The 12,500-nt window shown below is 39.1% G+C and overlaps 1 pseudogene; it reads left to right on the top strand.

Annotated features, from left to right (window-relative positions):
- Positions 1 to 6,803, top strand: part of LOC119577541 — an 8,356-nt pseudogene extending 1,553 nt beyond the window's left edge.
- The last annotated feature ends 5,697 nt before the right edge of the window (positions 6,804 to 12,500 follow it).

The following is a 12,500-nucleotide window of genomic DNA, read 5'->3' as shown; positions in this document are numbered from 1 at the left end:
GAATAACATTTATTATCAATAGCACTGCTGTGTTTTCCATTTCTGGCAAATGTGTAAATCACTTGCCCGGCACCCTAAGTTCCAAGATAAAATTGGATTATGCATCTTGCAAAATGAGTTTAAGTCATATAAGAGTAATAATTAATACTCATTAGACATCTTATCCAATCATTTGCAGTATTTAGAGACAACTGTCTGATCCTGGGGAAGGACTGTTTATTTATTTATGTATTTATTATTATCTTTTTTAGATAAAAATGTTCTCCCTTTAATCCTCTAGGCAGCTGGATACCTTGTAGACTTGATTCGCACGAAGAGAATGTCTGGCCGTGCTGCCCTCTTTGCTGGTCCTCCTGGAACAGGAAAAACGCTATTGCTCTTGCAGTGGCACAGGAACTTGGAAACAAGGTGAAGAGTGGATTTTTTTATTTTTATTATTATTATTGTTGTTGTTGTTGTTGTTAGTTTTATATATATATATATATATATATATATATATATATATATATTTTTTTTTTTTTTTTTTTTTTTTTTTTTTTTTTTTTTTTTATAGATTATGTGATAGATCTAAAAGATATGGCTAATATTCTTTCTTAAATTGATTGTGTTCTTATTTTTTATTTTTATTTTTTTTTTTTTTCCATGATATCTATTTGTTGTCCTCATCATTCTCAGTACATTAGTGCTGTGAACATCAGTTTCTAAATCAATTTATGTAACAGAATTTAGTAGATAAAGCAAATGATAAATTACTTTGTTCATCGTATTAGAATTACCCCAGTCTGGTGATGTCATTCAGCAAATCATTTGACAGGTACCTTTCTGCCCCATGGTGGGATCAGAAGTTTACAGTTCAGAGATCAAGAAGACCGAGGTGCTGATGGAGAACTTCCGCAGGGCCATAGGGCTTCGAATCAAGAAGTCAAAGAAATTTATGAAGGAGAAGTAACAGAACTGACACCTGTTGAAACTGAAAACCCCAAAGGGAGGTATGTGATTCTTTTGTTATTTTCTTGTTTTGATGGTGACTGTGGATATAAGATTAACCCTACAATGACGGTACCAGAAATCTGGATGTCACTCCTTCCAGTGACCTCTGGCAACTGTCTAGCCTTTTGGCCAGGAGTCCCTACATATAGTGGAACTTCCGCTTGACTCACTTTAGCCAGTCGTGACACCTATGGCTGTACCAGTCATGAAGAGTTACTTTTTCATGATGGCTACAGGCGTACCTGGCTGCATGTATCCTTATAGTAATATGTAGGTGGTATAAGAAAAATGATTGCAGAAATTTGTTTTTTTAATCATAAACTAAGAAAAAAGATAACAAGGTTAAATAATCTGTTTATTTTAGGGTTTGGGAAAACTGTAAGTCATGTGATCATTGGCTTGAGAACAGCAAAGGGAACAAAACAATTAAAAATTTGGGTCCCAGTATATATGAGACGCTACAGAAAGAACGAGTTGAAGTTGGAGATGTCATTTATGTGGAAGCCAATTCTGGGGCAGTTTAAGAGACAGGGAAGATCAGACACATATGCAACTGAGTTTGATTTGGAGGTAAGGATAAATGTTCACCCAAGGTTTTACTAAGCTTTGTTTATGATTGGGCCTTTGTTTAACTAAAAACAAAAGTGAATGATAAAAGATATTGGAATTGCTCTTAATTTCACTTTTCTGTGACTTAAACAAAGCTTTTATCTTGTTTAAGGCTGAGGAATATGTCCCACTGCCTAAAGGTGATGTTCACAAGAAGAAGGAAGTAATTCAAGATGTCACGCTCCATGACCTGGATGTGGCCAATGCTCAGCCTCAAGGGGGACAAGACATTCTCTCTATGATGTCACAACTCATGAAGCCAAAGAAGACTGAGATCACAGGTAAATGTCATGGAAATGTTGCATGTTTATTTTTAGCAGAGGGGAAAGAGGGGAGAAGGCTGAAATTTTGATGACCTTTAACCCATTCCTGACGGGTGGCATGTGCACACATGCCATGGCATGGCGGGACTATCTGCGGGGGCATGTATGTACATACCATGGTGTATGTATGGAGATGTCATGAGTTATTTTTTGCTACAATCACAGTAAAATATTATTTTTCTGCCACTGAAAGTGTGATTAAGTCGTTTTTAACACATTTTTACTATGAAAAAAAAAAAATGCAAAGAACTGACAATTTCAACTCCATGATGCCGCACACTGCTTATTTTACTCAGACTATAGACTGAATAATGATCAACTATGGAGTCTATATAACAACAAAAATACCCTTCAGTCTTGATTTATCAGGAAGTTTGGCAAGTAGAGACTTTAGAAAATAATGAAAAGTGAAAATACAACATATCTTCGTAGTATTACGAAGAAACGGCATGGGATGCTGGTATTTGGCATAAGTGGTCGCACATGCTAGGTGACGATATAAGCCCCCGCAGCGGGCCTGGGCCACTATGAATACTACCCGTCGGGAAAGGGTTAACCTTTGATTTCTCTATTGATTCTCACATTGTCAGTGTTCCTTTGTAAAAAATAGTAATGAATGACTTGTAATCTGAAATTTTCTGAATGTTCCTTTATATATTCAGAATGTTACCTTTTCTTCCTTTACCTGACAGAAAAGTTGCGCTTGGAGATCAACAAGTGTAGACAATACATTGATCAAGGATTGCTGAGCTGGTCCCAGGTTTCTGTTCATTGATGAATTCATATGCTTGATATCGAATGTTTCACCTTCCTTCACCGAGCACTTGAATCAAGAATGCACCCATTGTCATCTTCGCCACAAATAGAGGCAGATGCATCATCAAGTAAGTGTAGGGTTTAATGGATTGACACTTACACCTTGACTACACCCATGTTATATTTTTTGTTTAATGAGTGGCAGTTTAATGCAGCCGGTGTGTAAATATGGTGTATGGACTGGTGAGGTATACTGCAGAAAAATATTGAAAAATAATTTAAAGCACTTTTTTTTAACCCTTAAGGTCTTTCTTTTTAAGTGTTTAATTCTGTTGTATTTATTACCAATTACAGGGGAACAGAAGACATAGTATCCCTCATGGCTCCCCCGAGACTTACTGGATCCCCTTTAAATAATTTGTGAGGATAAAGCCTTATGGACAGGAAGAGGTCACGAAAGATCATTAAGATTCGAGCTCAGATTGAAGGAATAAGATAGACAATGAGGCTTTGTTAAGCTCAGTTCTCTGCAGAAAGAGCTTCTTTAAGGTAAGACGTTTTAGAATAATGTAGGGGAAGTTTGGCCATATATGAAAAGTGTATGAACCCCAAATTTTAAACCCTTTATAAAAAGCTTTGTTCATTAGTAAGTCTTGTGAAAAGTAGAGCATCCAGCTAAAAAGGTTTTTTTTCCACAAATGCCAAATTTCCATTCAAATTACCAGGTGGATTGTTTTACACACAGGTATAAAATTCCCAGACCTTCTAAATCATCCATAATGAGTGAATGGTATCATAAAATGGAATATTATAGTTTAGAATTTGAAACTTACAAAAGTATCAATTGTTCATAAAACCAGATGATTCGCTTCTCATTTGATACTCTCACTAAGTCCCTGTGAGTGTGAAACATAATTCTAGATCTTCTTATCATTTGAAAAATCTCATTAGAACCCTGTGAGCACAGTAACAAATTCTAGTTGTTCAACCCATTAGTTGTAGAAAAAAAATTTTGGGCCTTTTTGGTACACATCAACATTTTTCCCCCATTTGCACCCGACTTGTTTGGTACTTCAACACCACTTCAGGAAATCTATAGCTTATACTTGTATGTCATTGTAAAAAAAAAAAAGTTCCTATTTGTCATAGTGACCCCAAAGCAAATGATGTCACTACTATCGGAAAAAGACAGGCTTTGTCCAGGAGCTGGTGGCATGGGTTATGTCATAATGCAGTGTCATCTTCAATTACTCCACCACAGCCATTGTATGGTATATGCAATCTCGACAAAAGGTTTAAACGGCAGGGGCAAATGGTTTGTGGCATTTACAACCTTTTTTTTAGATTCCAATGTTCAGCTTTGGCTGGTCAGGAAGAGGCAGGGGTTATTTCAGGTATCTCATGCTACAACACATAGGAAGTGACTGGATCCATGGATGACAGTCACTTATCCGTGTGTGTGTGTCCTGGGATGATAGCTCCACTTAAGTGGTTATACTAAAATGGGGGTCTAACAGTAATATTAAATTTCATTTTTTAAAACTCCAGTTATTCCTATATTGTCCTTACACTTTCTTTGAGGAAGATCTGCGATATACTTTTATATATAACCACATTTTAATATTTAATTCTTTTGTAATTGCAGATATGCTGTGAGACTGGCTTACCCCCTCCAATGTGATGCCCAACAGAATGGAAATGAAGCGTGACTTGCTGATGATGTTAGGGGGCTGCTGACCTGTTTTATTGATGCCAAAACGTCTGCTCAAGTTTTGGCGAAAATGCTGATAAATTTATGAATAAAACAGAAGGAAATGAAACTCTAATGTACAATTGAAAAGAAATGTGGTATTATGTGGAAAGAGTGAACATGTGAGAATGAATAATTTGGATATTGTGTAAAATTACATTAAAGTAAAGAATCTGAAATTTTTCTTATCCTCTTTAAATATACATATAATAATGGAATTGTATGTGTTGCTCAATTTAATTTTTCATAGAAAAAAGGCTAGCTAAAAAAATTAACATCTTTAAAACATTTTTTCCATAATTCCTGAATTCTAATAAATGGTTTCCTTGATACAAGTAGAATCATGATAGTAAGCAAAAATAGCCAAATTTTTTTTTTCTTTCATTTCCGATATATGTATTTCATATTGTAAATATTCTTTTCTATTTTTTAACCCCTCAAATATTGCTTTAGTCTTGAGGAAAAAATCAAAATATCCTATTTTTTCTACAAATTTTTGAAAGTATGTTGAACTGAGTAAAAACTGTTTTTTTATTTTATTTATATTTATATATATATATTAAAATATATATAATATATTATATTATAATATATATTATATATATTTTAATAAAATATATAAAAATTTAATAATATTAAAATTTAAAATATATATATATATATTATTATATAATATATATATATATTATTATATATATATATATATATATATGTTAAAAATATAATAAATATAAATTATAATATAAAAATATAATATTTTTATAAATTTTATACTATATTATGTTATTTATTATATTATATAATTTATATTTATCTATATTATATTAAAATATTTTTAAACATAATATTATATTATATATTTTTCAACCACCACCCAACCCCACACACACACACACACAACCCACAAAAACCACAAACACACACACACAACGCACACAACACGCAACACACCGCACAACCAACGCACACACACACGCAACACAACCACACCACACGCACACCAAAAACGCCACACACGCACAAAACCACACCAAACACACACACACACACACACACAACCCCACAACCACAAAACCAACACACACACACACCACACAAACACCACAAAACAATCCTTGCCCCTTGTTTTCGTGGGGGGGCTTAGGAGGCAAGACTGGCCCAAAAGATGGGAACTCCCCAACCTTTGGGGGCTAGCCCTCGACCAACTAATTTTCATGGCTTTATTTTCCTTCCCCCCTTTTGTTTTTCCCCTTCACCAAACCTTCGCTACCCCTCCTAAGGTGTGAGAGCCTGCTGAAAGTGAAAGGCTGTTTTTGTGCCAGCCGAACCCTGAGGGAGCCAGGGGCACGGTATTCCCCTATTTAGTTATCTAGCCCCTTACCCCCTCGGGGGACCCTGAGGGGGGGGACTGTTTTTTTTTCCCCCAACAAAATCCAGGTTTTCATCCCAGTAATGAAAAACCCCCACTATTAGGGGAATGAGGCTTGCCCCTTTTATAAAATCCCCAAGATTTAAACCACCGATTCCCTGACCCAGGCTCCCCTTTGCCCAGGGCTCCGAAACTGAAATAACTACCCCCTCATCAATACCTACTAGTACGTAGCCACAAAAACCCTTAAGAACTTTCCCCACTCTCCCAGCAAGCTCAACTTCAACCCTTCCCCCAAAACCCCCAAAACCCCAAACCCACCCCATCCCCTTTTTAAACCTTACCCTTATTGCCCCCTCCCATACACTCCCTCCCTAACACTACTCCATCTTCGTCCGCCCCCCCCCTTTTCGACACCCCTACTCTAAAACAAATTTTGAATCCCCTCTTCAGGCGCCCAATGGGACCGATTTTTCGTGACCCCCCACAGCTCCCACTCTGACAACCCCTTCTTCCAAACTGTCCCCAAAAAAAATAGGTAAAGTCTTTTCGTACCGCCCGACCGCCCCGTCTTGTCACAGTAACACCCAAAACCAAGCTATAGCATTAAAAAAACTAACAGCCCATAGGGTAACCCCACCCTTTGCAAACCCCCCAACCCCAATATTTGCAGGAACATTTCAATTCCCCCAAAAATTTGCCCAAATCATGAAAAAGATTGGCCCGATTGTGGAAAGATCTCTTGCCTGCCACAGACTATGATGCAAACATCAGTGCAATGCTACTCCATCCCCCCCCAGAGGTCATCAAAAGAACCTACTAAAACCCAAAAATTTACCTTCGTAGACATGACCTTCCTTAACCTACATAGGAGGAAAATCCCTCCCTGTTCGTCCTACCACCTCCTCCAGTCAGGGCCAAAACTTTGGCGTCTGGGACACCCAGCAAACTTTGCCGTTCCACAGCAGATGCCACTATTCCCCAAACCCTGGCCATACCCGATTAACTGCCCGCACAATCACGCACTGTGAAACTGTGGCCCCCAAAATGTATTTTATGGGGGTTTTCCCCACCTAAAAATTTGAGCGAGGTAGCAACCCAGATTCAAACTTGACTAACACACGTAAAGCCAGACAAAAAGCACTGCGTGGTTTCTCTCTTATCCTTTCCAGTAATACTGCCCTCTACAATTCTCCTAAACCCACCCCCCCTACATCAAAACCCCCCTCTTCAAACCCTTTTATTTCCAAAAGTAAACCTTTTGATCCTAAACCAACCTCCAATCTCTACTACAAAATTTTTAAATCACCCCTACAACCCCCAACACTTCCCCCCCCCTCCTCCACACCGCAACAGACAAAACGTTCCACCCCTCTTCCCCTACCACACAATCCCCCCCTTTTCCTTTGCCCTATTTTTAACACCGTCCTCTCTTCCCCCCCTCCCAAAAACCTTTTTATCCCCCAAAACCCCCAACCACTCCTAGAAAAAACCCATTGAAAATTAAAGATTACCAAATGAAAAACACTAAACCTCCAAATACAACTCCTGCTCCTTCCACACACCAAGTAACTCTGATACCCACCCTCCTCCAACGATACCCCCCTACCCCCCAATCCTCCTACCCCCCTCCAACCAGCCCATCCCCCCCGCCCCCCCCCCCGCCCACTTTAAACCCTCCCCCATCCCTCTCCCCCTTTTCCCTCCCCTGATACAACTGAATCCCTTATTCACAAGATCCCCTTCCTCAACCCTCCATCCCTAATACCCCTCCTTAAAACCAACTCCCACACCCCCCCATCTCAACCTCTCAATCCTTTTCCCCCCCTTTCTAGCTGCTTCCCCCTCAAAATTCCAACACGTACTACAATCTATACGTAAAGTATACTATCCTTCATGGAATTTTCCGGGGTTTCCGCCCCCACAGACCTGACCTTGTCATATCCCTTTCCTCTTTACCTCTTTTATGCCTTCAAGAGACCTTTCTTACACATCCTCCAAATCCCAATCCCAATTTCATTTGTCCTTCCCCCTTCCCCTTTATGTCTCATCCATACTTACAACAAAAACACCTATGCCCAAACCCCCCTTTTAAAAACCAAATGTCCCTTGACATTTTCCCCGTATTTTCCCTTTCATCGGGATACAGTGTTTTCAGTCTATTTCCCCCCTTCCCACCCCATGATTTTGTTGTTTTGAAAATCTAATTTCCCAACTCAACCACCTTTCCCTATTGGTGATTTAAAAACTCCGCCACACTTTTGGGGGTATTCTATAAAAACTCGAGGCCGATCCTAGAGCGTTCCTCCCCAGCTGCCCTTTACTATTCTAAATTCAATCGCCCCACCCCTTGAACCCGCAGCAAATCTTTTTCATGCTTTTGACCTCTTTCTATGCTCCCCTCTCTTCTTTAGATTTCCACTGGTCAGTTTAGACCATTTTCCTATAGTGCCCACTTTCCATTCCCCTTTTCTCCTACTTCATACGTACCACTCCCTAACCCCCACGTGGGGGCTTTGATAGAGCCGACTGGCAACTTTCATTTCACTTTTTTAAACCCCTCCTCCCCCCCTTTATCCTTTTTTAAAAAAAACAGTTTAAAAAAGCTTTAAAATCACTATCTACCTCAAAACCCCCCCAATTCCAAAAGTGTTCCATGGGGGAAACCCCGGAAAAAGGCCTAAAAAAATCGCTAAAGAGCTCAAAAATTCAAATCCTTACCCCTTACCTTTGACTCGCCTATTTCCTGTAAACCCAATGTAAAAAAAATTTCCAATTTTTTCTCAATTCATCCCCAATTTTCCCCAATTTTTCCCACAAAACTTCCAAACCCCCCCCACCCCCCCCCCCCTTTAAAAACCCCATTTTGACCCCCCAATGCAAGAATGGGTTATTTTCACCATCTTTTTTTTCCACCCCCCCTTCCTTCAACCCAGGAAATCCCCCTTTTCCTTTCCCCCCCCCCCCCTGGGTTTTTTCCCCTTTTCCCCTTAACCCAATGGTGAATCATAATATTGATACCCCGGGGTCCTTAAATGGTTCTTAAAAAAAAGGAAAAAGGGCCCCTTTTATGGCCCCAAATTTTTCTTTGTTGCCCCCTTTAAACCTTCCCATTAAAATTTACAAAACATTTTGGAAATTTTCCCTTTATTCAAACCTTTTCCTTCCCTTTTTGAAACCCAAAAAAGGGTCCCTCCCAAGACTTTACCCCATCGCCAATCTTTTCAAAAATTGAAATGGGGTTCCCAAAGGATTTAATCCAAAATTTCCTTTTTTTTCTAAGGTTTTTTCGCCTTCCGAGCCGTCCCCTTTTTTTTTAAATTATTCCCTCATTCACCCTTAACCCCTAAATGCATTTTTTTTTTCAAAAAAGCTTGTCCACTCTAAACCTTTTCTCCAAAATTTCCCCTAGGCTTTAAAAAAATTTTTTTCTAAATCCTTTTCCCCCGGGGTTTCCAGGTCAAAAAAAACCCCCCAATTTTTTCCCCAATTTAATTTAAAAAGTTCCGTACCCTTTTAAAACCTTCCCTTTCTGAAATAGCGACCCCAACCCTTCATTTTTGTTTTCCCCTCTTGTTGGAAAACCCCTACCAAAAACTCTCCCAAATTTTTTCAAACTCAATCCATCATTCTTCCTGGGCCCCCAAACCTTTGGGTTCCCATTTTACTTAAACTTTCCCATTTTTCCCCTGCTCACGTGGGGGCCCCCACCCCAATTTTTAAACATTTTCCCTTCCTCCCTCCAACCCCTTTTTTATCCCCCCGGTATTCACCTTAAAAAAAAACCTCCCCCTTTCACTTAAAAAAATTTCCCTTTTTCATGGGGCTCAGTAAAACTCCCCCATTTTGTTTTTTTTCCCCCACCATTAAACCCTTTTACTCCTTCTCAAATTTCTTCCCTTTCCCATCTTTCAATCCATCATGTGCTTTTCCCCCATGGGCGTTTGCTCCCCCCCATTGAACTTAACTTCCTACCCTCCCCATCCGAGTTGCCCTTCTTTTCTCCCAAAAATTTTTATTCCCCCTTTTTTAAAAATTTTTTTTTTCCCCTAAATCCCTAAATCCCCCCAAAAAAACCCCTTTTTAAAATTTTTTTCCCACGAATTTTTTTTCCCCCCGCTGGAACCCCCCCCCATTCCCCTTTTTCCCCCTCTCCACCTCTCCCCCGCCCCTTTTCCTCCCCAGGTTATTACCCCCTTTCTTTTTTTCCCCCCCCCAAAAAACCTTTCACTGCCCCAAAAAATTTTTTTGAAAATTCCAAAATCTCCTTTAAATTTCCCAAAGTGGAACCCCCCCCGGTCGGTTTTGCAAACTTTCCCCCTTTATTTTTTTAAAACTCCCCCTTTTTGGTTCCTTTCAAACAACCCCCTTTTTGCCTAAAAAACCCTTTTTCCTCTCCCCTTTTTCCTTTTTCTTTTTTTGACCCCAAATCTTAACCTAAAACAAACCCCCAACCCCTTGTTTTTAAAAAATCCCAACTTTTTTTCTCCTTCCACCGCCTAAAACAATCAAATTTTTTGGGGGGGGCCCACCCATTTAATCCCCCCCCAAAAAAAGGGGGCCCCCCCCCCCTGTCCAAATCCCCGCTTTACTATCCAACCACCCAAAAATCCAAACCCTTTTTTTCCCCCACAAAAACATTTTTAAACACAAACCCCCCCCGTCCTTTCTGGCGAGTTGGGGGGGAAGTTTGGGGAAAAAATTTCCCCCCCCTTTTCCCCCCCCCAGTACTTTCCCCCCAAAGCTTATTATGTTTTCCCCTTTCTAAAAAACCCCCTTTGGGGCCCCTTTTCCCCCCCGACCCCTTTTTTCCCCCACCTATACTCCCTTCACCGACCTCCCAACCTATCAGACATCCTTACAGAATCCCACACTTTCTGCTTCCACAACCTATTCTCTTTCCTCAAACGCATACATATCCTTCACCTAATCTAACTCCTTACCACACCCGACCCTAACCCTTTCACTGACCAATTCCTTTGCCCAGCTTAGACAACTAATCACTAACTCAACCACCCTCCCCTAACATTAACTACATGACCTTAGATGTCTAGCACATTTCTCTTGCTTTTAACCATTAACCATTAACCACACACACACACCCACACACACACACACACACACACACACACACACACACACACACACACACACACACACACACACACACACACACACAGATATTTGTCTTCCATTGGCTTGCTGTAGTTGCTGCTGGATTGTATTGATTTGAAAGGAAAAAGATGATATAGTTCAATAACATTCTTTTTCTTCTAAGTACCTTGTCCTTTCAGGGCATTGGTGATCATGGTTTTCCATCCCGTTCTGTCTGTTGACAACTTTAGCAGTTTTAAGTCACTTCTGCCCATATTGAGATCCTTGTTCAAGCTGGTGATGAACTTCTGCCTTTGTCTATCCCTGCTTCTCTTTCCTTCTATCTTTTCAATCCTTTACATCTCATTACATGTCCCAAAACTTTACATCTCATTACATGTCCTAAAAATTGCATCTGTCTTTTCCTGGTAACTTTCATGAAGGTTCTTTTTTTAACTCCCGCTCTTCTTAAAACTTCTTCATTAGTAACTCTTTCTGTCCATGAAATCCTGAGCATTCTTCTGAGAAACCACATTTCTACTGATTTTAATATTTTCATATTTTCATTGACTGTCCAAACAATACACCCATAAAGCAAAACTGACCACACGTAACATTCTAACACTCTAACTTTGGTTTTTACCTTCAACTGTCTGTTCTTAAAGACAGCACTCATCTTGTTGAAGACTTCCTTTGTCATACCAATTTTTTCTTTATTTCAGTTACACTTCTTCCATCTGATGTTATCAAACTACCCAAGTATGTGAATTTCTCAACATTCTTTACTTCACTTTTGATATTCAAAGAGCATTTTGGTGTTATATTCTTTCTTGATATCACCATACATTCCGTCTTCTTGATGTTTATCTGAAGACCTTTCTTCTCACTTTCATTTACAGCCTTTTTCAATATATTTTGAAGATCTGCTTCCGTTTCTGCTAAAAATCACATACCACATCTGCTGAAGATCTCTCGTGATTGAGATTCTACTAGGCAAGATCCCCCTTGCAAAATGATAAATGAAAAAATGTTAGAGTTGTGGAATGCCCTAAGTTATTTTGTAGCCTGCAACTCTGCTTTCATAGGTATGTTCCAAATACATAACAGAGTCTACTTATTGAATTTATAGATTGGCTGATGAAAGTTGTATGTTAGTGTTTTGGTAACTGTATTAATTCTGTTTACTATACTAATAGTAATTGGTATTATATTTCTGACTGGATTTTTGTTGCTACTTTATATAGGCACTGAGAATAGTGAAGTGAAATTCAGATACATATGGTCACATGACGGTTTCGTGGGGAAGGAACGAGGGTACCTTATATACAGTTGTATGTGAGAAGAGAGTTATGGTGTTTACAAGACTAAAATGCTTCGTGATAAGGAGACAGAAATGCTGAGTATTCATAAAACAGAGACATTTGAATATCGATAATAATAGAGATAACATACTTAGGGATTCAGAATAAGCATTTAAGATAATAAAAAATTAAACAAGACATCAGAATACGCATGGGAACCGATTCTGACATTAGGATTGAATTATGTGTTCTGTCACTTACATTGCATGGCTGTAGACCTGTTAATTGGTTGGGACAGTGATTCATGC

Source organism: Penaeus monodon, chromosome 10, assembly GCF_015228065.2.
Source record: "Penaeus monodon isolate SGIC_2016 chromosome 10, NSTDA_Pmon_1, whole genome shotgun sequence".
Taxonomy (NCBI): Eukaryota; Metazoa; Arthropoda; class Malacostraca; order Decapoda; family Penaeidae; genus Penaeus; species Penaeus monodon.
The sequence above is the reverse complement of the archived record's forward strand: the minus strand, read 5'-3'. Positions and strand labels throughout refer to the sequence as shown.